This window comes from Cupressus sempervirens, chromosome 10, assembly GCF_028749045.1.
Source record: "Cupressus sempervirens isolate cs-2001-9-10 chromosome 10, ASM2874904v1, whole genome shotgun sequence".
Classification (NCBI taxonomy): domain Eukaryota; kingdom Viridiplantae; phylum Streptophyta; class Pinopsida; order Cupressales; family Cupressaceae; genus Cupressus; species Cupressus sempervirens.
In genome coordinates this window covers 230,548,891-230,576,131 of record NC_143127.1, presented here as the reverse complement: position 1 = coordinate 230,576,131, position 27,241 = coordinate 230,548,891, and positions in this window count along the sequence as shown.

Below are 27,241 nucleotides of genomic sequence, written 5' to 3'. Positions count from 1 at the left end.
CAAGTGATCAAGGTAAATGAAGAACTTAGTGTTTACCGAGTGATCAAGGTAAACGAAGAACTTAGTGTTTACCGAGTAAACAATTTAAATGAAGGAATCAATGTTTACCAAGTGAAGAAGGTTATCAATGGATTTAGTTTTTACCGAGTGACACAATATTCACTGAGTCACCAATGGTTACCGAGTTTCAAGCTACTTACAATGGTCAGTATGAACTGTGCCTCTACTCTTACCAAGTGCATGACGATGCGGTGTATTGTAGTGGATGCCGAGTATCAGAAGGTCATCGAGTCAGTTTGAGGAACTCGAGTTTTCTACCATCTGGCCGACTCAGTAATGTTTTTTTCACTTGTGTTTGGCCGACCTTGTTAAGTAAATATTGGAATAGTATATATGTGATGTATTATATCATTTGTACATATATAGAAAAGTGGATGGGATTTTATATTGCAATCTTTTTGAGAAGCGAGAAAGCGAATCAGCAGTAGAACAGAGGAATAGAACAAGGTCAACATTGGTGCAGAAAAGTTATATCTATCACATCAAGTGATCAGAGCATAAAGGATCTTATCAGCAATCAGTTGTAACTAGGCCCACTACTTCATTCTAACAGGTGAATCAGTTTATAAATCTTTTAACAGGGTAGACTTAGCAGTCTTTTGTAAATCTCCTAACAGAGTGCATACTTCATTGTATGTTTGTAAATCCTCTAACAAGGTGGATCTAGCAATCCTACTTGCTCCTAACAGGGCAGATCATCAGAAGTGATCATTGTAAGCCTTAACAGGCCAAGTTTATACTGCAGTATTGAAGTTTTGTGGGCATCATCCCCACCCCAATTTTACTTTTTAATTGGAAGGTTTCTAGGTCACCAAATCAGTGTGTTTATATATGTTTATCTTTTCATGCATACAGTAGATTAGATGGATGGTGAATATGTTATTATGCATAATTAATTTAAAGTTTTAGAGTTACTGATTTACCCCTCCCCTCTCAGTAACCTTGTTAGTCTTGATTATTTCCAACAGGTTGGCTCCTAACATGGCTCACTTCAAAAGAGTGAAAAATTGGTGACTAGTTACTTGGTGGTTTTTCTCATATTGGGTTTCCATGTTAAAGCTAGTGTCTCTTGTGTTCATTTTGTTTTCAGTCACATGTATGAATGCTTAAAGATATGTAATAGTTTAATTTACTGAGTTGTAGCATTTTTTTACCAAGTATCAACAATAATCAAATCTTTAAGACATCTAAGGGATATGTGGTTAAATTTTGTTATGTAACTGATTCACCCCCCCTCTTAGTTACACTATCTTTAATCCCAACAATTGGTATCAGAGCTTTTGGTGCTTACAGGAAAATATTTCAAGGATCTAAGCTAAATATTAGGATGTCTTACAAAAGAGAAATTACAAGACTTAATAGAGACAACTTCTCAGCATGGAAGGGATTGATGAGGCTTCATCTAGCTTCCATTGGTGATACAGGACTACAATACCTTGATTAAAAATATGAAGAACCTTTTGGTACATTATCTATCAATGATGTTGCTAAAAGTAAGAATCACAATAACATGATGATAGATATAGCATCCGCTCTGAGTTATGACAAATTTGATGACATCAAGGATTGCAAAACTGCCTTTGAAATGTGGAACGAGCTGAAAGAAATCTATGGAGGAGATGATAATGTGAGAAGAGCCAAAGTAGAAAGTTTGAGAGGGAAATTTGATCAAATGAGGATGAGAGAGGATGAAAACATTGCAAAGTATGTTGAAAGAGTTAAAGCATGTGTTAGTGCAATCAAAGCATCTGGAGGAGATATCAATGAGGAGACAGTCATAAGTAAATTTCTTAGAACCCTACTTCCTATTTATGTAATCAGAGTGTTTGCAGTTCAAGAAAGGAGATGTGAGGCAAATCATGAAATAAATTTAGAGGTCATAGTTGGAAGATTGACTGCATTTGAGCTAGACAACTATGACAACTATGTTCCAGTAGCCAAGAATGTTGAATCAGCATTTGAAGCCAAGCTTTCACTCAAAGAAAAAGGGAAAACAATGAAGGAACCACAATAAGAAAGTGATGAAGAATCAAAACAAAGTTTAGACAGTGATCTTGAAGTGGTTGAAGATCATTAACAAGAAAATATTCAAGAGCCAAAGGAAAATACAAAGGTAAAGTTCCTCTAATCTATTTCTCTTGTGAAGAAATTGGACATATTGCTGCTAGGTGCCCAAATAAGCATAACAAAGATGAGAAGAAAGGTCACAAGTATAATTTCAAGAAAGAATTCAAGTAATTCAAGGATAAAGGTAAGAAAACATGCTTTATGGCTATAAATTCTAATGATTCTGATGATGAAGAAGAAGATGAAATTGTCTACATTGCTGTGAAAGATGAGTCTGATAATGATGAGGAAATGGAACTCATTTCTCATATGAGAAAAAATGATACATGGATCATAGATAGTGGTTGTTCTCATCACATGATTGGTGATAAAACTAAGTTTGAATACTTTGAAGACTATGATGGTGGCAGTGTAAGATTTGGTAACAATGAACCTTATTGTATAAGAGGAAAAGGAAGAATCTCTCTAACCAAGTAACTTGTGTGTGATACTGCATATTGGGTAGAAAGATTAAAACATAATTTGTTGAGTGTGGCATAGATACTCAATAATTTATTCAAGGTAGAATTCATGCATGGAAAAGCAAGATTGCTGGATGGCAAAGGAAAGCTGATTGGACCTGGCACTCAAATAAAAGGTAACTTATTTTATCTTGAACTTGGTGAATGTTCATGTTTCATTGCTCAAATTGAAGAAAGTTGGTTATGGCATAGGAGGTTGTGTCATTTAAACTTTGACAAATTAATAAAGATCAGTAAATTCAAGAAAGTAAGAGGTATTCCTGACATAAAGAAATCTAAGGTTGGTCTATGCAAGAATTGTCAAATTGGTAAAATGGGAAAGACTAGTTTTAAAAGCAAGAACTATCAGATTGAAGAAGTTCTAGAAATTGTGCATACTAATTTGTGTGGACCTATTGGAATTGAAAGTTGTATTGGTGAAAAATTCTTCATTTTGTTTTTTGATGATTATTCAAGAATGATGACCGTCATGTACCTTAGAGAGAAATCAGAAGCATTTGAAAAGTAGTAGCCGAGTCAGGGAATTGTTTTATGGATTTGGTATAAAAGAAGGAAATTTTACTTTTTTATAAATGAATGAACAAGAAATTGTAAGAAGTACAAAGAGCATAATAGAAGAGAAATAATTAATATGTGAAGACAAGTAGAGCAGAGCAAAGTTGAAGAGAACTTTTTTGCCAAGGTTTTATTTAGATTTGAGGTTGATGACCTAGTCTACAAGGTCTAAAAATGATTGGTCCAATTGATAGGAAAAAGGAAAGAGGTTAAAGTATAGTACAAACAATTATTCTATAGGGAATTGTTGAGAGATTAGTTGGATAGTGAGTTCAGTGGTCTTGTCCTAGAAGCTCTTTGGATAGTTAGTCCTTCTATCTTCTTCAACTCCTAATGGGGTTGGAATCTCCTAATAAGGATTCAAAGTCTCCTAATAGGGACTCTTATGTATTGAGTGTGTTTATAGACTCCTAACAGGGTCCATCCTCTAACAAGGAATACACACACACACACACACACACATATGTATACATACATACATACATTAATATATACATACATACAGATATATACATACATTAATACATACATATATATATATATATATATATATATATATATATATATATATATATATATATATATATATATATATATATATATATATATAGATACACACACACACACACACACACACACACACACACACACACATACCTACATACATACATACATACATACATACATACATACATATTCGTATATCTTTGTGGGTGTCATTCCCATCAAGGTTTTTCCTCATATCAAGGGTTTTCCTAGTTAACAAATGTGGTGTAATTATGTATGTGCATCTTTTTTTACTTTGATTGAATGGTTATGATTAATTAAGGTTGATAATTTTTTTAATTAGATAACTCATTGACCCCCCCAAGTTATCTTGGTGGACTATTGTTTCTAACAATTGGTATCAGAGCATTAGGTCCTTGAAGATAAAGTTTAACAACTTTGAGATCTTTGTGGGTGTCATTCCCATCAAGATTTTCCCTCAGATAAAGGGTTTTCCTAGTTAAGAAATGTGGTGTAATTGTGTATGTGCATCTTTTTATAGTTTCTATTTACTTTGATTGAATGGTTATGATTAATTAAGGTTGATAAATTTTTTAATTAGATAACTCATTGACCCCCCCAAGTTATCTTGGTGGACTATTGTTTCTAACAATTGGTATCAGAGCATTAGGTCCTTGAAGATAAAGTTTAACAACTTTAGGAGATCCATAATAAACATATTTAGAAAGGATAGTCCAAATTTTGATAGAACACATTATGACAGCTGGAAGGAAAAAAGACTTGACACATTTGTTGTGTATGAGTCTAGGATATTAGATCTTGATAAAATAAGAAAAGACAATTATTGCTAAAAGTGCATTGGAAACTTGTCGAGGATGAGAGAGAACTTTTCATGTGTGACACGAGAGCTAGAGAAGCACTATTGCTCATACTTCCTAAAATTGAGTACAACCAGGTAAAAACACTTGATACTTCTCATAAGATTTGGAAAGCTTTGGAAAATATTTTTGAAGGTGATGAACATTTTAAGAAATTGAGACTATAATGTTGGATTTTTTCATTTCAAGAAGCTAAAATGATGGAAGATGAATCTATAAGAACATATGTAGGTAGAATATCAAAAATTACTACAGGTATCAAATCTCAAGGAGGAACCAAGGAAGATGATGAGGTGATTTGGAAGATATTGAAGAGTTTAACACAACAATTTAAGCAAGCAATCCAAATGATATAGTTATTGATCTCTTGTACCAAATATTTCACCAAGAAAACATTACTTGGGAGACTTGAAGTAGTTGAGAATGAGCTTAGATAGTCTAGAGAATTGTCTAGAATAGAGACAGCTTTCAGTGATCTAAACATTCAACCTAATCTATCAAGTAGTGTAAGAATTTGGTATAGCTCTAATACCATGTAAGAATTTTTGTAAGGAAATAATTAAACACCAAGATCAAGAAGCTAAATAGATAGAATAAGAGAGACAAATGATGATCAAATGGGAATGGATATTAGATGATTAGATATTAGATAATTGGATGAATACATTATGGAAGTGTCTTGTATATAAAAGAAACTGATATAACTAGGAGTCAAAAAAGAGATAAGCATAACAACTAATCACATGTTCACCAAGAGTGGATTATCCTCCATTGTGCATGAATGTACATGCAACAATGAGAGGATAAGTATGCAAAGGTGTATCTCATAAAGAGATGTAGTAGACAACATGTGCTCAATTGGAGTGCAAACTACTATGTTGTCTACATGAAAAATCATATGAATATGAAAACTCCTAGGTGTCTACATGAAAAATAATATACCAATGCATTAACCTAAGTAAACTTAAGTAAAGTCTAAATAGTAAATAGTTATTTACACCAGCAAGGAGCGAAAGTGCTAGAGGAGATTTTGTTAGTAGTAGCAGATCTGATGATGATAGAAAGATAAAAGGAGTAGCCCTTCTAGTAAGAAGAGAAATAGATGGTAATAAAATATTTAAATGTTGGACTTGTAATGAGTTTGGTCATCATGCATCTAAGTGTCCTAAAAGAGAGAAAAAGTATAAAGAAAAGTTCAAACCTATAAGAGATAAAGATTGTTTATATGCCAATGAAGAAGATGATTCTAATGAATAAGTAGTAAGTGCCAATGATGATGAAATAGGATTTGTAGCTATTAAAGAAGAAATTCCACTAAAAATGGCTTCGGTATCATAGGCTGAAAAGAAATCTAATTGGATAATTGATAATGATTGTTCACATCATATGCCTGGTGATAGGAACAAGTTTTTCGACTTCAAAAGTTATGATGGAGGCATTGTCAGAGTTGGAAACAATGTAGCTTTTCATGTTAAAATTATTGTGTCCATAACTCTTGATGGTAAGACTAACACTGAGAATGTATATTTTTTTGATGGTTTGAAACACAATCTTTTGAGTGTTTGGCAACTAGTGGATAAAGGTTATCAGTTATAGTTTAGAGAGAATACATGCATGATAAAAGACAAAGATGGAAAGGTAATTAGAATAGGAACTAGATCTATAGGTAATGTATTTCAGTTGAATCCCACTAACATGACATGTTTGGTTACGAAGGTAGATGATGGTTATGGCATAAGAGATTTCTTCATATAAAGTTTGACAGCATTGTGAAAACTAGTAATATGTTTGTAGTTAGAGATTTTTCTAAGATTGTAAAGCCTACTAACACAATTTGCAAGGAGTGTGTATTGGCAAAGCATAACCGAGCTTCTTTTCTCAGTAAGAAGTTTACTACTACAAAAAAGTTAGAGATTGTATACACAAATCTCAGTGGTCCTACAAAGAATAAACAATTCTATGGTGAAAGGTATTTCATGATTATTGTTGATGAATTTTCTAGAATGATGTGGGTTGCATTTCTTAAAGAAAAATATGAGACATTTGAAAAGTTCAAGATATTTAAGAATAGACTTCAGAATGAATTAGGTATGAAGATTAAATATTTAAGATCAGATAGAGGAGGAGAGTTTACTTCAAATGAGTTTAACATCTTTTGTGAAGCTAATGGAATCAAAAGACAATTATTAGCTCTGAGAACCCCTAAACAAGATGACATTGTAGAAAAAAGAAATAAGCTAGTAACAAAAGTGACAAGAGCTATATTAGCTAAGAATGATGTATCTAATATGTTTTGGAGAGAAGCTATGAATACAGTAGTCTACACTATGAACAAAGTGCAAGTCAGGAAAGACACAAACAAGACCCCCTATGAACTATGGTTTGGCCACTCACCTACAGTTAATTATTTTAGAATTTTTGGCAGCAAATGTTATATCAAAAGAGATGATGATGTTGGTAAATTTGATGCTAGAAGTGATTAAGGTATGTTTCTTGGTTATTCATTGAAAAGTAGAGCGTATAGATGCTATAATGTAATAACTAAGACTATTGTTGAAAGTTCAAATATAAGAGTTGATGATAAATTTAGGATACAAGAAAGAATAGTTGACTACAATTTTGATGATGAGAATGTTGTTGTTACTAAATGAAAGAATGATGAAGTAGCTTAAAGAATAAATTTGACAACTGAGTGTCAATACACTTAACCAAGATCAAAAGTAAGTGCTAAGTAAGATAAAGTGTTGAGCTATAACAAGTGTCGAGTGATAACAGGTGCTGAGTGATAACAAGTGCCGAGTAAGATAAAGTGTTGAGTGATAATAAGTGCTGAGTGATAACAAGTGCCAAGTGATAACAGTTGCCGAGTGATAACAAGTTCCGAGTGATAACAAGTGCCGAGTGTTAACAAGTGCCGAGTACAACATGTGCTGAGTGATACAGTTTTGTTTAGGTGCCGAGCTATCCAGGAAACAACATGTGCCGAGTATCAGAAATACTTTAGGAGCTGAGTAACTCAGTAGATAAGCATAAAAGTTTGAAATTGCACAAAGTATGATGCAAATAGTTTTTGCAGCTGACAGAAGGTAAACTTCGAGGGATTTAATGATATAATCGAATCTTTTATTTTTTCGAGAAATTCACATGCAGCCAATAAGAAAAATGATAATGGCATGAAACCAATCAATAAAAAACAAGTATTGAGCGAGAAACTAAGATTCAATATGGATCATAGATCCAAATCAAACTCTAAGTCTTTGAAGTCTTTATAAGGAAGACAAAATTTCATTATAAACATACATATGGAAGGACATACAAGGGTGCATAAGAAAATCTATTTTCAAAAGCAAGGGTTATTAGATCACAAAGGATCAAGATCAGGAGAAGGCGGAAAAGGAGCCTGCATTCAACAATCAAGGATTGTAATCTATCAGGTTTATTGTATCTAATACTCTCTAGCAATTGTATTAAAATGAAAATCCTATGGTGATAGGTTAGCTTTACAGCTATTTTGTAAGATCCTTTTGATTAGGTGATTAAAATTATTTAACCGGGTGACACTTCATGTTAAGTGTTTGTAAATCCTCTAACTAGGTCACTATTAATACAGTGTAAAGCCTTTAACAGGGCAGGCCTTTATCAGGGAAAACCATCAGAAGTGGTTGAACAATATTGTTGCAGTAAATTTTTGTGGGTATCATCCCCACCCCAATTTTACCTTCTTATTCCTGGAGGGTTTTTGGCTTACCAAATTCCAGTGTTATGAGTTATTGATGCATGAGTTTTGTTACATGTTTATTTGGTGTATTTACATGCATGCAATTTACTTTCAGTTAGAAGTTTTATTGACTAAAGTGGGATACTTATGATTCACCCCCCCCCCCCCCCCCCTCTCATAAGTACTCTTTCCATATTTGAATATTCCAACAATTGGTATCAGAGCTCGCTAGGTTCTCACAAGGAAAAGCCTAACAACTTGGAGGAAAAGATCTAAAGATGGAAGCTTTCAAACATGGAAAGATCATTGAAAATTAGGTGATAGATGCGCAACTTGCTCTGCATAGCTTGGAGGAATTTAGAAACAAATTGAGAAACTCATTAAAAAGGAGGAAGGATCTAGCCATCGCTGAAAATGATATAAACTATAAGGAGATTGATACCACCAACATATTTTCCAATGGAGACACTAAAGAGTTTGATGCAGCAATAGCAGAACTGATGGAGAAAAATAAAATTCAAGAAGATGAGATAAGATCTCTCAAGATGAAACATGAATCACAGGCTATAATGATATGTGAAATTATTGAACAAAAGAAAAGAGCAGTTGATGATAAGGTCATGATGGCAAATGACAAAAGGAATCTTGCAAACAGACTTGAAGAAAAATGTATTGAATTGACAAGGATCTCAAACATGTAGATGGATACACTTTCTCAAATGATGAATCTTCATCATGAACTCAATATGAAAGATATTGAGATCTCTACTTTGAAGATGTAGAAGGAACAAATGTAGAATGAATTGAACAAAGAAAGAGAGGTGGCAGAAAATCTCAACAAATCAAGTGAAGCCATCAAATATTTTGAGCAAATACTGAAATCTCCAAGATCAACCCATGATACAATAGGGCTTGGATATAACAGCACTGAAGTTGGAGAATCATCAAAGAGTGCAGAACAAAGAAGTGAAAAAGGTAAAGATGTTAAACCTACATGTCAATTCTGTGGAAAGAAAGGACATACATCTAATGTCTGTAGAAGCAAGAATGCCCATCAGCATGACAAACCCAAAAGCATAAATCATTGTCATAAATGCAAGAAGCAAGGTCATCAAGCATATGAATGCAGAACCCAAATTATCAAGACATCAAGATTTGATGGACATTATTATAATTGCAAAAATTATGGACATAGAGCTTTTGAATGTAGATCAAAGTCTATGTGGATAGTAAATCAACCAGCAAAGACATCAAACCATGAATTTTGGGATTACAACACCAGGTACAGCTGTCACTATTGTCAAGAATATGGACATATCCCATAGAACTACATAAGAAAACATTTTAGAAGGAACTACAAAAGATGGTTGAGTCAAACCACATGTTTCAGTTGCTTAAAAAATGGTCATGTCAGCAGGAATTTCCCAACAAGGTCAAAGGCATCAAGTTTTGAGTTCAGCAATGGAAAGGCAAAGATAGATGTTGGACATATCAGAGGTGAAATGAATAACACATGGAGGAAGAAAGATGAGTCTAGCACATCAAGTACAAAGATCACTTCACCTAATAGGTCAAGTGATCACACTTCATCAAATTAAGCAAAGAACAAGTGTGTGGGATTGATAAACCAAGTTACATCATAAATCAGTCCCAAGACATATAAGAACTGCAAAAATGAAATCAGCATAAACAGAGATGCTAAGTCAAAATTGAGAACTTTTGTGAAAATCTGTCAAAGTTGCCTTCAGGAGCCGAGTTGCTAACAACGACCGAGTTGATAGTTGATGCTGAGCTATGAAATATCAATAGGAGCCGAGTAAATTAAAACACAATGGGAGCTGAGTCATGACGAAACTTTTCAAGTGCCGAGTAGACAGTTGGCAGCGTACTAAGCATTTATTGCTCTGTTCTGAAGGGTGCATAAATCTGATTTTCGATCATTTTCCCACCATTCGAACAAGAAGCAAAGCCAAAAAGAGTGGAGAAGATCAAGATCAGCTCAAAAGCCATTTGTGAAGATTTCAATAGCGATTCAAGACAAGTTTCATCGATTTAAGGTATTTTACTTAAGTGCCGAGCTACGTAGGACTTATAAACTTGTTTAAATCATAAACCCTAGTTTGGGAAACAATGGCATCTGGGTCAGTAACCACTAATGGTATAGAGAGTCATGAAGCTCAGTTGGTTAGCAACAAAGTTAAACAACCTGAATTTAAGCCCATTCTAGAAGTAGCATACAAGAATGATCCTGTAGGTGTATTATCAATTATTCCGGATAAAGTTGTTATGGTCCAAGATGTTCGCAAATGTTATAATTGCAAAATTGGTGCCATAGGAGACTTAGAAATCTATAATGCATATGATAAACTATGTGAAAACAAAGTACTAAAAAATGAGTTTTCAATAATTGAAAGAAAAGGATTGACCAAAACCCTAGCATTTTTGACTATTTTCAAAACTAAATGGGTACGGATAGTTTTGAGCCGAATACATGATGGAGCTTTTTGGTTAGAGTCAAGACTAGTAAAATTCACCAAGAAAATTGTTCATAGGGTTACTAGTATTCCAACCCTAGATCGGCCAAAGACCCTGCAAAGTGATAAAAGGGAAGTAATAGAGAAAAATACAAGTACCAAATGGAACAATAGAGGAATGACTATCGATACAGTCACAGATCCCCTACTAGATTTTTCTGTGAGAATCATTTCACATAAATTCTATCAATCAAGCAGGTTAAACAATGTACCTTGTATAGCAGTTGATGTTGCATACAAGATAATCAAAAGGGATCACACTTATGATTTGGCAGAGCTCATGTTTCAACAGATTAATAAAAATCTAGGAGTTATAAGGAAGAGCAAGGGAGCTCAATACAAATTTGGATCAGTTTTGATGTGCATGTTTTTCTATCTGATGAAAGAATTTCCTTCTATGGGTAAGGTAAGATGGAATCCAGATAAAACAATTGTTGAACAAATTAATGAATACATTGAACAGATGGGTGAAAATTTTGATGCCCAAATGACTGGTTATTTTGAGGACTTCAAAAAGTCCATGAAACAAAGAATGAGAATTCCAGTTTCATTGACTGAGAAATATGAAAAAGATATTTGTTTTCTTGTAGATATAGATTATACCTACATACAAGCAGTTATACCTAGAGTAAGATGGCTTAGGCCACTAGGTTATGAACTTGATGTTGATCAAGCTTCTGCAGCAATGACAGCTCTACTTGCAGAAGAAGCTGATAAAAATGCAATTTTTTTTGGAACTTATGATGTTGTCAAATCAAAGGTGATAACAGATTTGAAGACTGCTTCAGCAGTAAAGAAGAAAGAGAAAATGGTGAGACAAATCAAAAGAAAATTTGGCATGGAAGAAGAAGGAACAGCAGAAGAAGAGGGAGAAGACATTGAAGAAGAAGGAGATAAACTTCAAGGTCATACTCAAAGGTTAGGAGAAGACAAAGAGGAAAGTGCTGAGGTAGAAGAAGCCAAGGAAGTACTAGTTAAGAGAAAGACCACAACTCCCTCTGCTCCTAAATCCAAGGGGAGGAAAGTAGCTGCCCCTGCATCAAAGAGACCTACCACAAGGGCTACAACACAAAAAGCCCAAGAGGAGGCAAAAGGAAAGAAGAAAGACTCAAAGAAGACTGCTGTTGAGTCAAAGAAAAGGAAATTTATTCCCCAGCCTGAAACAGATGAGGAGAAAATAGAGTCAGAGGAAAATAGTCAATTTCAAGTGGTAAGACACAAACCCTAGACTGCTGTTGATAAATTATGTTCAAAAATTAGAAATAATGATTTAAAAAGTTTAAAGAACCTGAATTTTTCTAAGCTCACCAAAGAAGAGAAAAATAAATTAGAGGAATCTATGTATGCTATGATGGTTGAGTATAAGCACACACCTCTAGAATTAGATGAATCTATGCCAAGAGAATTGTATAAAATTGTAGAGGATAAATGACATTTTTGTTTACAAATGGAAAAAGAAATAAGGGAGTCAACATTAGCCAAATTGTTGCCTGATTTGACTAAAGATCAAAAAATAAATGCAGTAAAAAGGCATAATAACAGATTCACTCCCAAGTATAGAGCATTCAACATATTGCAGAATAAAATTGAAGAGGTAGTTACTAAATCCACAAGATTGTGGAAAATAGTTTACAAGAAAATAGAAGATGTATATAATGAAGAATATAAGGTAGAGGCAAGTGCCAAGACAAAGGAAAAGAAAGTATCAGAAACCAAAGAAAAAGAGAAGGAACTAGTGGAGAAGAAGAGTAAAGAAGAAAAGGAAGAAGAGGCACATAATGAGGAGAAAGAGGAAGAGAAAGATACAACTGAGCCACAAGATCAAAGTATGCAAGACATACAGGTATCTCCTCCTAGTCCTCCTCATGCCACCATCACACCTGTAGATATCATAAAAATAAAAGATGTTACAGACACTTCAAATCCAAACATCAATCTATTAACTGCAGAGGATTTGGAAATCCTTGACCAATCATCACTAGTAGCAAAATTAAGTTCAAATCCTGTATTGGTCAGTGTTGATGAATTACAAAATCCAGAAGTCAAGGTAAAAGTACTAGTTCCATCCTCGACCATACAAACTACTGGTATTCTATTTCTTCCACCACCACCTCCACCAAGTATAGTCACTTATACACTCCAAGTGCCGAGTACAACAGCAGGGGAAATAAAAGAAACATCTGAACAACCAATAAGTTCAACCCCACCTAGCAATCATAAAAGGGATATTAAAGCTAAAGAAAAAGATGAGACAAAGAAGAAGGAGGAGACTGCAATACAAACACTGGTTGCATTACCAAAATCTAGTACTCCAACACAAAATCTTTAGCAACTGAGCATCAATGGATTACAGCTGCAAATCAGGACACCAGGCTCAAGCTCATCAAAGGCAGTCAAGAAACTTCACTATGGAGTTCCTGAGCTTGATGAAGAAATAAAGATCCCATATTATGAATCTAGCACTCTTACTGAAGAAAAGATTAATGAAATTCAGAGTGCGTTGGACAAAAGAAGGAGACAAGAAGCACTAAGAAAAGAATACAAGCATAAGCTTACCTTTAATGAAATTAAAGACATATTCACAAAAGCTTTTTCCTTACAATCTCCAGATGAGTCAAGACCAATTATAGAGCAACTATCTGATATAGTTGACCAGGTGACTAATGAAGACCAAGAAACAAATGCCAGATTGCTTGAATGGTTAGAAAAGAAGTTCTAAGGTAAAGTAAATAGTAAAATATCCGGTGATATAGCACTGTCTAAAGAAGAACTAGAAAAGAAAATTAAAATAGTTAAAATTGTACTAGGAAACATCTTTTCCCTATACAACAAGTTGTGTGATTTTTCCACATTCACACAGGACACTAGCCAGAAAATACTGAGCTTGGAAAATAATCTAAAAATTTCTAGCATACAACTCCCCACAGATCCAGCTCAGAGTGAGAAGCATTTTTTCCAATCGCTTCACACACAAAGAGAGTTAGCTGTCTTAGCAACAGAAGAGGCAACCACAAAAGCAAAATTGATACAAATTCAATCATCAATTACTCCTCATTTGGAATTACTTCACAAGGAGTAGATAAATGCAGAGTCAGTCCTCAAGAAAGACCCCAATCTTTCTTCATCTGATGGACTTGTACACCTAGCAGTAGAGATTGCCATCCAACATAAGACATTGGATGTTGCATTAGCAAATTGGGATGCAGCTCTGAAGGTACTCCTTGAAGTAAATAGCACATTTTTGGCTAAGTATGGAATTTCATTGTAAAGACCCTTGACATAAGTGTCAAAAAGGGGGAGAATAAGTAATAAGAGTTAAGTACAGGAATGAAATGATAAGTATGATAAAAGGGGGAGATAGCAAATTTTGGGAGCAAATTTTGAATGTAGGATAAATTACTGAGTCACATGGATCTTAATTAAGTGTTTTTGCCACTCATGTCAAAGGGGGAGATTGTTCGCTTAAAGAATAAATTTGACAACTGAGTGTCAATACACTTAACCAAGATCAAAAGTAAGTGCTGATTAAGATAAAGTGCTGAGCTATAACAAGTGCCAAGTGATAACAGGTGCTGAGTGATAACAATTTTTGAGTAAGATAAAGTGCCGAGTGATAACAGGTGCCGAGTGATAACAAGTGCCGAGTGATAACAAGTGTCGAGTGATAACAAGTGCCGAGTGATAACAAGTGTCGAGTGTTAACAAGTGCCAAGTACAACATGTGTCAAGTGATACAGTTTTGTTTAGGTGCTGAGCTATCCAGGAAACAACATGTGCCAAGTATCAGAAATACTTTAGGAGCCGAGTAACTCAGTAGATCAGCATAAAAGTTTGAAATTACACAAACTATGATGCAAACAGTTTTTGCAGCCGACAGAAGGTAAACTTCGAGGGATTTAATGATATAATCAAATCTTTTATTTTTTTGAGCAATTCACATGCAACCAATAAGAAAAATGATAATGGCATGCAACCAATCAGTAAAAAATAAGTATTGAACGGGAAACTGGGATTCAATATGGATCGTAGATCCAAATCAAACCCTAAGTCTTTGAAGTCTTTATAAGGAAGAAAAAATTTCATTATAAACATACATATGGAAGGACATACAAGGGTGCATAAGAAAATCTATTTTTAGAAGCAAGGGTTATCAGATCACAAAGGATCAAGATCAAGAGAAGGTGGAAAAGGAGCTTGCATTCAACAATCAAGGATTGTAATCTATCAGGTTTATTGTATCTAATACTCTCTAGCAATTGTATTAAAATGAAAATCCTATGGTGATAGGTTAGCTTTACAAATATTTTGTAAGATCCTTTTGATTAGGTGATTAAAATCCTTTAACCGGGTGACACTTCATGTTAAGTGTTTGTAATTCCTCTAACCAGGTCACTATTAATACAGTGTAAAGCCTTTAACAGGGCAGGCCTTTAACAGGGCAAACCATCAGAAGTGGTTGAACAATATTACTGTAGTAAATTTTTGTGGGTATCATCCCCACCCCAGTTTTTACCTTCTTAGTCTTGGAGGGTTTCTGAGTTACCAAATTCTAGTGTTATGAGTTATTGATGTTGTTACATGTTTATTTGATGTATTTACATGCATGCAATTTACTTTAAGTTAGAAGTTTTATTGACTAAAGTGGGATACTTATGATTCACCCCCCCTCTCATAAGTACTCTTTCCATATTTGAATATTCCAACAAATAACAATGATTTGTAGAATGAAGGAGAGCTAAGGCAGGAACAAAGTTCAGAACCTAGAACAGAGCTAAAAGTTGAGATCAAAACTCCTACTTATGGTAAGAATATAACAAAGAATCATCCACCAAAGAAAATCATTAGTAGTAGAGATAAATATATTATGACAAGAAGCATAATCAATGAAGAACTATGTTTGATATCTCAAGTAGAACCAAAGAATATAGATGAGGCATGTAGAAATGACTATTGGAAGCAATCTATGAAAGAAGAATTGGACTAGATAGTGAAGAATGAGACATGGGAATTGGTCCCTAGACCAATAAACAAGAATGTGATAGGAAAAAAATGGTATTTGAGAACAAGATGAATGAAAAAAGTGAAGTTGTAAGGAACAAAGCAAGATTGGTATGTAAAGGTTACTCACAACAAGAAGGAATATACTATGATGAAACCTATGCTCCTATGGAAAGAATTGAAGTAGTAAGGTTATTCTTAGCCTATGCAAAACATAAGAAATTCAAAGTGTATCAAATGGATATCAAGTCAACATTTATGAATGGAGAACTTGAAGAAGAGGTATACATAGAACAACCTAAAGGTTTTTCTTTAAAAAATGACAAGGACATGGTATGCAGATTGAAGAAAGCATTGTATGGCTTAAAACAAGTACCCAGAACTTGGTATACAAGGTTGGACAATCATTTGAGAAAACTTGGATTTAGCAAAGGTATGATAGATACTAATCTATATTGGAAAGAAATAGATGATAGATTTTATGATTTTGGTAATATTTGTTGATGATATCATCTCTGGAGGAGATGATAATGAAAGTGACATGTTTGTAGAAGAAATGAATAAAGAATTTGATATGAGTATGATAGGAGAGATGAAATACTTCCTAGGATTACAAATTCTGCAGGATAAAGAAGGAATCTTTATTTCTTAGACTAAGTATTTGAAAGATCTATTGAAAAGGTTTGGTTTGGATACATGTAAACCAATTGGAACACCTTTGGTAACTGGACACAATTTATATACAAAGGATGAGCCACCTACTATTGAGTAGAAGTACAAATGTATGATTGGAGGATTGCAATATCTAACTCAAACAAGGGTGGATATAGCAAATGCAGTTTGAATTGTTGCAAGATTTCAAGATAATCCTTGAGAAGCACATTATGCAGTGGTTCAAAGGATATTTAGATATCTAAAGGGAACACTAGAGCTTAGATTGTGGTATGACAGATCTAATGATTTCACTTTATATGCTTATATTGATGCTGATTGGGCAGGCGATGTGGATGACAGAAAGAGCACCAGTGGTGGAGCCTTCTTTCTTGGAGGAAGATTGGTTTCTTGGTTAAGAAAGGAGCAAGATTGTATCTCACAGAGTACAATAGAAGTAGAATATGTTGCAGCAGCAAACAATTTTAATCAAGTTGTTTGGAGGAAGTAGATGCTGAAGGATATAAAGATAAAATTTAATGAACCTATTGTCATACATTGTGATGACACAAGTACAGTGAATATGTCTAAGAATCTAGTGTTGCATTCTAAGACTAAGCACATTTCTATAAATTATCACATGTTGAGAGGGAAAGTTGTAGAAAAGGTAATCAGATTAGAGTATGTAAGCACCAAAGAGTAGATTGCAGATATTTTCACCAAGCCTCTTCCCAAAGAGACTTTTGAGTATTTGCAAGGTATGCTATGGGTTATGCCCCTACCTACATCAGAGTAGATGATGCAAGAATGCACCGGTCTAGTGATACAAATTACTATTAATTGTTTGGACTAAATGATAATGATTCCTATATGGGGGAGTATCTATGATGAACAGAGTCATCTGGGACTCTTGATGGATGTTGTTTTGAACAATGTCTTTGGACATTTGATCAAGTTTGAGATAGTTGTTGTAGAGATAGATGGTTGCTGAAACCTCTGACATTAATGTCAATGGGGGAGTGATTATAGCATGAAAAACAATTTGATATAGAGTACATTGAAGGGAGAGATTAAAACATGAAAATAGTTTGATATAGAGAAAATTGAGGTATATCAATGTGGGAGAATGATTGATGAAGAGGATTTGAAAATAAAGCATAAAAATCTTTTACAGTTGGTATTCTTGGAACTAGATGTTTTTCATCTATGTTGCCATCAATGCCAAAGGAGGAGATTGTTAGAATAATGAATTTTGATGATACTTCTATGGGGCAGTATTGTAAAAACATGATTAGATCATTATTATGATGATATGTTACATTCATGACTTTGTTTTTCATTGATGTCAACATAGTAGTAGTCAATGGTATTTGATAGAAGAACAATGAAAAGGTCAAGTTGGTACAGAAAGATCATTAATTATTTTAACTAACGAGGTTAAAGGAAGATACTACTAAGTGTCTATTATATATAGATAACCTCAAGAGAAAAAGACATTAAGTTTGGAAGAAGTTATGCAAGTTTTGGTGATGACTATTTTGAGATAGAGTTTACAGAAACATGTTCTAGTAAACTTGTTATATCTTAGAGTTGTTATTCTAAGAAGCAAGGTTAAAGACATGTAGAAGACATGTTGGTGATGACGTGGCTAAGCTTGCTCATCATAATATTGAATTTATGGAAAGTTATTCAAGTTACAAGGCAACTAATTGATGCTATCACTAAGTGTAACATATTCTTAATGAGGTGATATAATAATTAATTGAGAAGGTGTAATAGCCAACTTAGGGAATTATTTCATGGATTCAATATAAAGGAAGGCTAATTTTCTTTGTTATGTATGAATGAAGGAATGATTTTAGGAAGCACAAAGAGTGGAATAGAAGAGAAATAATTAATATATAAAGATAAGAAGAGTAGAGAAAAGTTGGAGAGAACTTTATTGTCGAGGTTTTATTTATTGATCCAAGGTTTGATATTTGGATCTTAGGTTCATGACCTGGTCTAAAAGGTTTGATAGTGATTGGTTTAGTTGATAGGATAGAGGAAAATGGTTAAAGAATAGTACAAACAATTATTCTGCAAAGAATAGTTGAGAGATTAGATGGACAATGAGTTCAGTGGTCTTGTACTAGAAGCTTTTTGGATAGTGGGTCCTTCTATCTTCTACAACTCCTAACAAGGTTGGCAAAACTCCTAATAGGGTTGGAATCTCCTAACAAGGATTCAAAGTCTCTTAATAGGGACTCTTATGTACTGAATGTGTTTATGTACTCCTAACAAGGTCCATCCTCTAACAAGGAATATATATATCAGTATATCTTTGTGGGCATCATTCCTACGAGGACTTTCCCTTTGATCAAGGGTTTCCCTAGTTAACAAATCTAGTGTAATTATGTATGTGCATCTTGTTATGGTTACTTTTTACTTTTATTGAATGGTTAAGATTAATTAAGGTTGATAAATGTTTTAATTAGATAATTGATTCACCTCCCCCCTCTCAATCTTGTTGGTGGACTATTGTTTCTAACAAAAACACCATTGAAATAAAATCATGAAAGCTTTTAAAGCCATAGCCACAACCAAGAAATCCATGTGAACAAGCATGAATACACACATCCTATATCATGCTTCCAACCTTCACAAATTCTCTCTTTGGCTAACTTGTCAAGCCTTCTCTTGCTCAATTTTTCTATCTTGCCTTTTTCCCCTTTTGTCTTGTCCCTACAACTACCCTTGTGGCTGCTTATATAGTAGAAAGTCCCACTAAATTACCAAGTGGTATTACATAAACCATGTGCTACCTAACCCATTGACCTTGCATTTAATATTATACATTTAATTATTTCCCTCAATATTAAATAATTACATCAAAATATTATCACAATGTTACAATACAACTCATCAAGTATATCTCATGGGAATCTTTACATGTTGCAGATCCATCTAGGTGCTCCTATGTGCAATATTACATAATGAAGTAAAATAATACAATATAGCAATATTATACAAAATGTGCAACACACATAATCTCAACTTAGATGACAGAGGAAAATTCAATACTGCCATGAAGATATCTACATAATCAAGATGCATGAGATAGATAAAGTATCTTTGGCATTGTTGTCAAAGAGAGAGAATATTGAAGTAGTTAACTATGCAATGATCAAAAATAGGGAGATTATATCAAGAAAGTGAGAGATGTTGAAAAGAAGTAGAATATTTTCATGATATGATATGATAGAGGGAGCTTATGAGTTGCATATCAGAGCTGCAAATATGAGAATCAGAATGAAAGTAAGGATATTGTTGAAGATATGACACTAAACACAGAGGGAGTTTTCTTGATGCAATATATGTTTTGGACTACATGATAAGTAGAGGTGTTACCATCAATGCCAAAGAGGGAGATTGTTGGAAACAACAATTGAAAAAATTGTTATGTTGTCATTGATGTCTAACCTTATTGGTGAGACAATTTGCTATCTTATTTTAGTGTCATATCTAAATGATTGATGAAGAGGATTTGAGGACATAACAATAACACCTAGAGGAAAGGTTGAGTCACAAGAAGTAATTACAAGGAGCACTTGAATTAGTTGGACTTTGACAAGATAAAGTGATTTTTTAATCATGTTATAAGTGAAGAAGACAATTGTACTAAAGCCTTGAAGAAGTGATCAAAGATTGTCCAAATGCATAGGCTTGACTGAGAAATAGAGACAAAGATTAAGTAAATTGAAATATATGTAAGTGATGCTAGTGTTGATTGAGTAATATAGCGATGACCAAGTTTTAGAACACAGTGTTGGCTGAGGGACAACATTTTGATAGTTTATGAGAAAATCATGATTTCCAGCAGACAGATTTGATTTCTTGGAATTTGTAAAACATGTTGAAGATAAGGATGGATGACCTAGACCATTTAAATCAAGGGAAATCATGTTTGAGAATTTCTATGAAAGGATTCAAGAAGAAGTTTAGAGAAGTTTCTAGAATAGAAAAGAGGAGAGAAAATGTTGGAAGGATTTGATTAATCTGACCTAATCCTAAGATCTATGGTGGTGTTTAAGTGGAAAAAGATAAGAATTACCATTTAAGGAGGTGTAAGGGCTAATTTTAGAAGAAGTTGAGGTTAGTAGAGCTGGTGAAGACCTAATTCAAGTTGGAGAATTTTTTTGATGCTATTGATTGGTGAACTTAAGCAAGAGGTTGAATAAAGTTGTGAAGGGTGATTTCTTGAAGGGTTGTCAAGAAAATTAGCGATAGAGATGAAAATGAAGGCTAGTTAGTGGATTAGCCTATGAGATAAACTATGATCTATATTTGCAAAATGGGTTATATTATTCAGATCAAAATATTTTTTTGCTTTATAACCATTGTATTAGTATTGAAATCTTTTATTCAAGGTTGACCTAACAGTCATATGTAAATCCTTTAATCAAGGTGACATTCTAATGGAATGTTCTAAAGTTCTCAAACAAAGATACTCATAATAGGGTGATTAAATCCTTTAAAAAGGGTACATTTAATAGTGTGTTTTATAACCTTTAACAGGGTTGGCTCCTAATAGAGTTGGTGACATGTTATTGGTGGTTTTTTCCAAATTGGGTTTATAAGTTAAATCCCAGTATCAAAATTATGTACATCTTATTTGTGATGTTTTAATATTATTATTACATTATTTAAGTCTTTTATATTTAGGATAGTGGACTGCTAGTTGATGTTACTAATAATATGCTATAGAGACTGAGCAAATGGATGATAATGGTGCAAGAGCACACCTAGGCTAACCTCTTCATGTCTAGTATTTTGGCTTGTTTTTACTCTAACCAAGTCAAGAAGTCTATTTTAAGTTGGTTTGAGACCTTAGAAGGTCATTTTCTAAGTGGGATAAGTGATTCAGTCATTAGGACTAAGGTCACACAAATAGCCATTGTTAGTTGCTAATTAATTTTCTTAGTGTTAGAAGCTTAAGGTATGGTTAGAGTCTTAAATGTGTTATAAATACATTATGATGTTCTAAAGATGCTTAGTAGCCATAAATTATGTTGTTTCCTTAGAATATAGAGGTTAGAGGTCCTAAAAAGTAGGATGGAGGCATAATGGAAAAGATGCCAAATGTTGTCAAGAAGTTGTCATGACAACATTGACATTTGCAATTATTGCAAATGTTGCATGCAATTTGGTTATCTTGGATTCCCTTGAGGATAGGAGTTTGAAATCAACCAACAGGCCTAAAATGGTGAAGATGACATCTAAAAAGACATTAAGACTCGAATCTAGAAGAAAAAGTATGGATTGTAATAGTTTGGTGTGTGAAGCATACCTTTGGAACAATATTTTTGACAAATTTTTGAGTTTTAGTAATGATAGTACTTTGAAATTTATTAAAAGACTCAATCTAATGATTTTATAGTGTTCTTAGATTATTTTGGAGAGTTTTTCATTAGATAAGAAAGTTTATTAGAGTAGGTTTTGAGGGTTGAATAATTAGTTTAAGTTTTGAGCATCTCACTAGTTTTGTGCTGACCGATCTGTATATTTATGGCTCCTCCATGAAATCTAACAGTGGAAAAAAAAAAAGGGTAGATGGAAATTTTAGGGGAGTTAGTAGTTTATATTTTTAGGATTAGGAGTCATGGAAAGATGGGAAGCTATTTTTACTACTAATCCCTAGGTGAGAAAACAATGTCTGGTTAGAGGCTTAGGATAGGACAAAGTAAAGATTTCTTACAAGGTAAGAAAGTACAATATAGAAAAAGTATAGTTTAAAGTGTATCTTGAATACATATTACTATGGTAGAAGGATCCAGGGATTATCAATCAAATTGAGTGTGTTTTGAACAAGAAACCTAAGTGTTCCTAAGAAATAGGCCTTTTTAGCCTTATTAGACCTAGATAATAGGAAACCACTATATGAATAGTTGAGAAGTATACGATTGACAAAATCCTTTAGGAAATTGAAAAGGGTACTCAAATCTAGAATTTATTTTCTAGGTTGTTTAGAAAGTTTTGGCAAGAAAGAGGAATTAGTCATTTTCAAGGGCTAATTGGAACTAGGCATAATTAGTCTTCCTAGAGACTAAATCTTGAAATCAATAGGAAGAAGGATTGAAGATCCTTCTAAATGGATACAAATGGAATGTTTTCATGTTGATGGATACCCCTACAATGAAGAGTAAAATTTGTGAGGAAGTAGAACTTAGAGCTTTCTAAGTGAAGGTGGAGGATTGTACTATTTAAAGGTGTTAGTCTTTCAAGGTTAAGCACAAGGGTTGAGAATTCTCTGAAAGAGTTAGAATTGGACTTCGTTAATCACCTAAGCCAATTAGGACCTAGAGGAGACTAGGTTCCTATAAGAGACAATCTAGGTCTCTTAGTAGTAGTGCAAGCAAGCTTTGGAACACATACACCATATTGGTATCAGAGCCTCATTTTGATTAGGCTTGTGGTGGATGTTGTAGTCTATTGAATCCATGGGAGAAAATACACCAAGTGGAGAAATAGAAGACACAACCATGGTAACTAAAATTGAGCTAGCCAAGAAGGTTGAGGAACAAGAAGAAGATAATGAGTCATTAAGAGTAGCATTTGCTCAAATGGAGCAACTCTTGGGTTAAAGTTGATAACGTCAAAGAGAATATTGACCTAAGGAAGAAAAAGAAGCAAAGGAGAAGGAGTTAGGTTTGGAGGAGGAAACACCAATCCCTGATCCTATTCTTCCTAAAGAGCCATTCTTAAAGGCATTAAAAACATTGAGTGGAAAAGCCTTAGAAGGAGTGCCACTATTTAGTGGACAAATGGATCTAGATTTAGTTGTGTATAGGATTTAAAACATTGAGAACCATTTTGAATGTGATGGTATATATGAGGCACAAAACATTGTGGTGGCCAAGTCTAGGTTAAAATTTTTAACTCTTACTTGGTGGAAGTTTGTGCAAACTGAAAGAGAAAATGACAGAAAAGGTCCTATAGTTACATGGAAGGGCATGGTAACCAAGGTGAAGTAGGCCTACCTTCCTAATGACTATGAAGTTAAGCTTCATAGGAGGAGAAAAAATATTAGACAAAAAGATTTGGATGTCCAAACATATATCAAGGAGTTTCAAAAATTTTGTTTGAGGTCCAAGGTAGTTGAAGAGGAAAGCATCAAGCTTGCAAGGTACTTGAATAGGCTCAAATGGTCTATTAAAGAAGAAATGCATCTAGTAAACTTCAAAAACATTCAAAAATACTATCAAATGGCCTTGAATATATAAGGGAAAAGCAAGAGGAAACAAGAAACCTCTTAAGGTAAAGCTAAGAGCAAGGATAGTAGAGTACAAAGAGGTTGCTACAGTGGAAGAAGTTCAGATTCAAAGGCTCAAGGTGAGATAACATTTAGTGAACAACAAGAAGGGAGATCAAGTAGAGGTGGTAGAGGAATAAACTCTAATCCTAGAGGAAGGAGTGGTGAAAAAGGAGGAAAGGGAAATTATTTTTCCAATATGAAGTGCTACCATTGCAATTAAATGGGGCACCCTACCTATAGATGTTTAGAGAAAGGTAGTTCATCACAAGGGAGTGAGAAAAGAACTAAACTAGTCCAAGATGAGTCTAATACAATAGAGAAACATCCTGAGGTACCATTGAATTTAGAGGAAAGTGAAAACCTCATGATGAGGAGAACTCTAATCAAGGAGCTAGTAAAGGAAGAACCAAGACAAAGGAGTTCCTTTTTTAGAATCAAATGCAAGATAATTGGTAAAGTGTGTAGAGTCATCATTGATTCAGGGGATACTAACAATATTTTATCAAAAGAAGTAGTCAGTAAGTTAAACATACCAAGGATACACCACACTAGTCCTTACAAAGTCACATGGCTCAACAAAGCCCAACATGTGTTAGTAAATGAGCAAGCATGGGTGGAGTTCTCAATTGGGAGGTACAAGGATAAGGTATTGTGTGATGTGTTACCTATGGATGCATGTCACCTACTCCTAGGTAGACCATGGAAATTTGCTCACCAAGCTATGCATGATGGGGTGAAAATTTCCTATAATTTTAAGAAGGATAATGTGACATTCAAAATTCATTCACTATTAGAGGATGTAGAGGTGAAGACAATAGGTCCTAATGTATTCATGGTTGGTGAAAAGGAGTTCCTAAAAACCATGGAAGAAAGTGAAGGTCTACGTTTTGCATTGGTGTTAAGACCAAAAGAGGGAGATGAAGGTAAGGAGACTAAGATGGTAGAGTTACCTATAAAGGATATTCAAGGTATGTTGTAAACTTACCAAGGTATTGTAAGTGATGGACAACCATCAACCTTACCCCCTAAAAGAGCTATAAGTCATAGAATAGAGCTCATACCTAGAGCTACCCTTCCCAAAAAAGTAACCTATAAGATGATCACTCAAAAAAATGAGGAAATAGCAAGAAAAATATAAGAACTCCTAAACCAAGGCCTAATTAGAAAGAGTATTAGTCCATGTCTTGTACCCACTGTACTTGCACCTAAGAAAGGAGAAACTTGGAGGATTTTCACTAATTCAAGGGTTATGAATAGGATAACCATTAGGTATAGGTTCCCTATCCCTAGGATTGAAGACCTAAAAGATTGTCTAAGTGAAGCCAAGTACTATAGAAAGATAGACTTAAAAAGTGGCTATCACCAAATAAGGATACATGAAGGAGATGAGTGGAAGACAACCTTCAAGACCAATGAAGGACTATATGAATGGCTTTTCATGCCATTTGGATTATCCAATGCCCCCTCCACATTCATGAGACTCATGAATGAAGTCATCAAAAACTACATAGGCAAGTTTTTAGTTTTATATCTAGATGATATACTAATCTATAGAAAGAAAAGGAGTGAGAATCTAGAGCATCTTGACATTGTTTTCAAGAAGCTACATGATGAGAAGTTGATGATGAACTTGGAGAAGTGTGAGTTCATAAAAATAGAGCTAGTATACCTTAGGTTTGTCTTATCACATGGAAAACTAAAAATGGATGAGAGAAAAGAAGAAGCTATCAAAAATAGGCCTACCCCAAGGTTAGTAACAGAGGTAAGGATTTTTCATGGTCTTGTAGAATACTATAGAAAATTGATAAGGTAGTTTAGTGCAATTTGTGCTCCTATGTTAGATACTATAAAGGGGGGAATGAAAACTAAGTTTGTATGGAATGAGAATGATAATAAGAGATTTTGGTTATTGAAGGAGAAGATAGGTACTCAACCTATCTTAGTGTTCCCAAGCTTTGAGAAGCTTTTTACTATTGAGTGTGATGCTAGCAATATAGTAGTTGGGGTTGTTATAAGCCAAGAGGGATAACTAGTAGCTTTTCATTCATAAAAGTTAAGTGAAGCTAAGAAGAAGTACTCTTCATATGACCTTGAAATGAATGCATTGGTTCAAGCTCTAAGGAAATAGAGGCATTATTTGCTTCCAAAGGAATTCATTGTGTATTCAGACAATCAAACACTTAGTTTCCCAAATTCACAAGAGAAGTTGAGTCACAAGCACATGAAGTGGGTTGAGTACCTACAAGATTATACTTTTAATATCAAGTACAAGAAAGGTTTCTTAAATAAGGTGGTGGATGCATTGTCTAGAAGAGCTCTCACAATTCAAGAAATTTAGTTGAAGAGCATGGAGATAAATCATTTCAAAGATCTATATATGCTAATGATGAAGACTTTGTGGAAATTTTCAAGGTATGTGTTGAGTACAAGAATCATTTTCATTGTAGATACACTAAATATACTTTGCAAAATGATCTTATGTTTGAAGGTGTCATATCCCCATTTTAAGATAGAATTTTAATAATAATTAGCTAATAAAATGTTAATATATAAATAATGATAATAAAGTTATATTTATAAAACTAAGAAATAATAATTATTTAATCAATATTATTAATGAAATAATATTTAGTATGATATTTTTAATAATTAAAAAATATTAAATTTTCAAAAAGTAAATAAAGAAATAAAATTAAACACAAGAGACAATATTGTAGAAAGTATAGTAACTTTCTAAATAGAATTTCATAATAAATAATAAGAAACACAAATAAGTAAGTAAATAAATAATATAACATAGAATAATATAAATTAGCTAATTCTAATGAAAATTCAAGAGAGATTTAACAAATAGACATGACTTTTTAAAATTAAGATATAAAAAGGGAGGAGAGTTTCTTTTAGAGAGGGAAAAAAAAGAAGAGGAGAAGAGAGGAGTTAAAAGGGGAAAATGGAAGAGGGAAGTAATATGAAGAAAATAAGGAAGTGACTTTTTGAAAAGGTGTTAATGATATTGAAAAGATGTGAACCTTTGAAAGGGTCATAATTATGAATAGTTGTGACTCTTCAAAAATATTGCAATTATAAAGTAGTGGGACTTTTCCAAAGGATTTTAGTTATGAAGTGTTGTGACTTTTTGAAAGTATTATAACTATGAAGTGTTGTGACTTTCCAAAGGATTTGTATTATGAAAGGGTGTGACTCTTGGAAAAGAAGGTAAGAAAGGTATGTTTATGAATTATATTTTTTAATTATGTTTATGAATTTATTTAAATTAATGAACCATACTTGTGGATAATATTGTGTTAGCATGGGGATAACACCATGGATATTAATGTGAACTTGAAGCATGGAGCATGTGAGACATTAAGATCTCCATTGTCTATCATGGTCAAGAAGTGATATTGAAGCATGGAGCATGGAGATATTAAGATCTCTATTGTCTGCCATGGCCAATA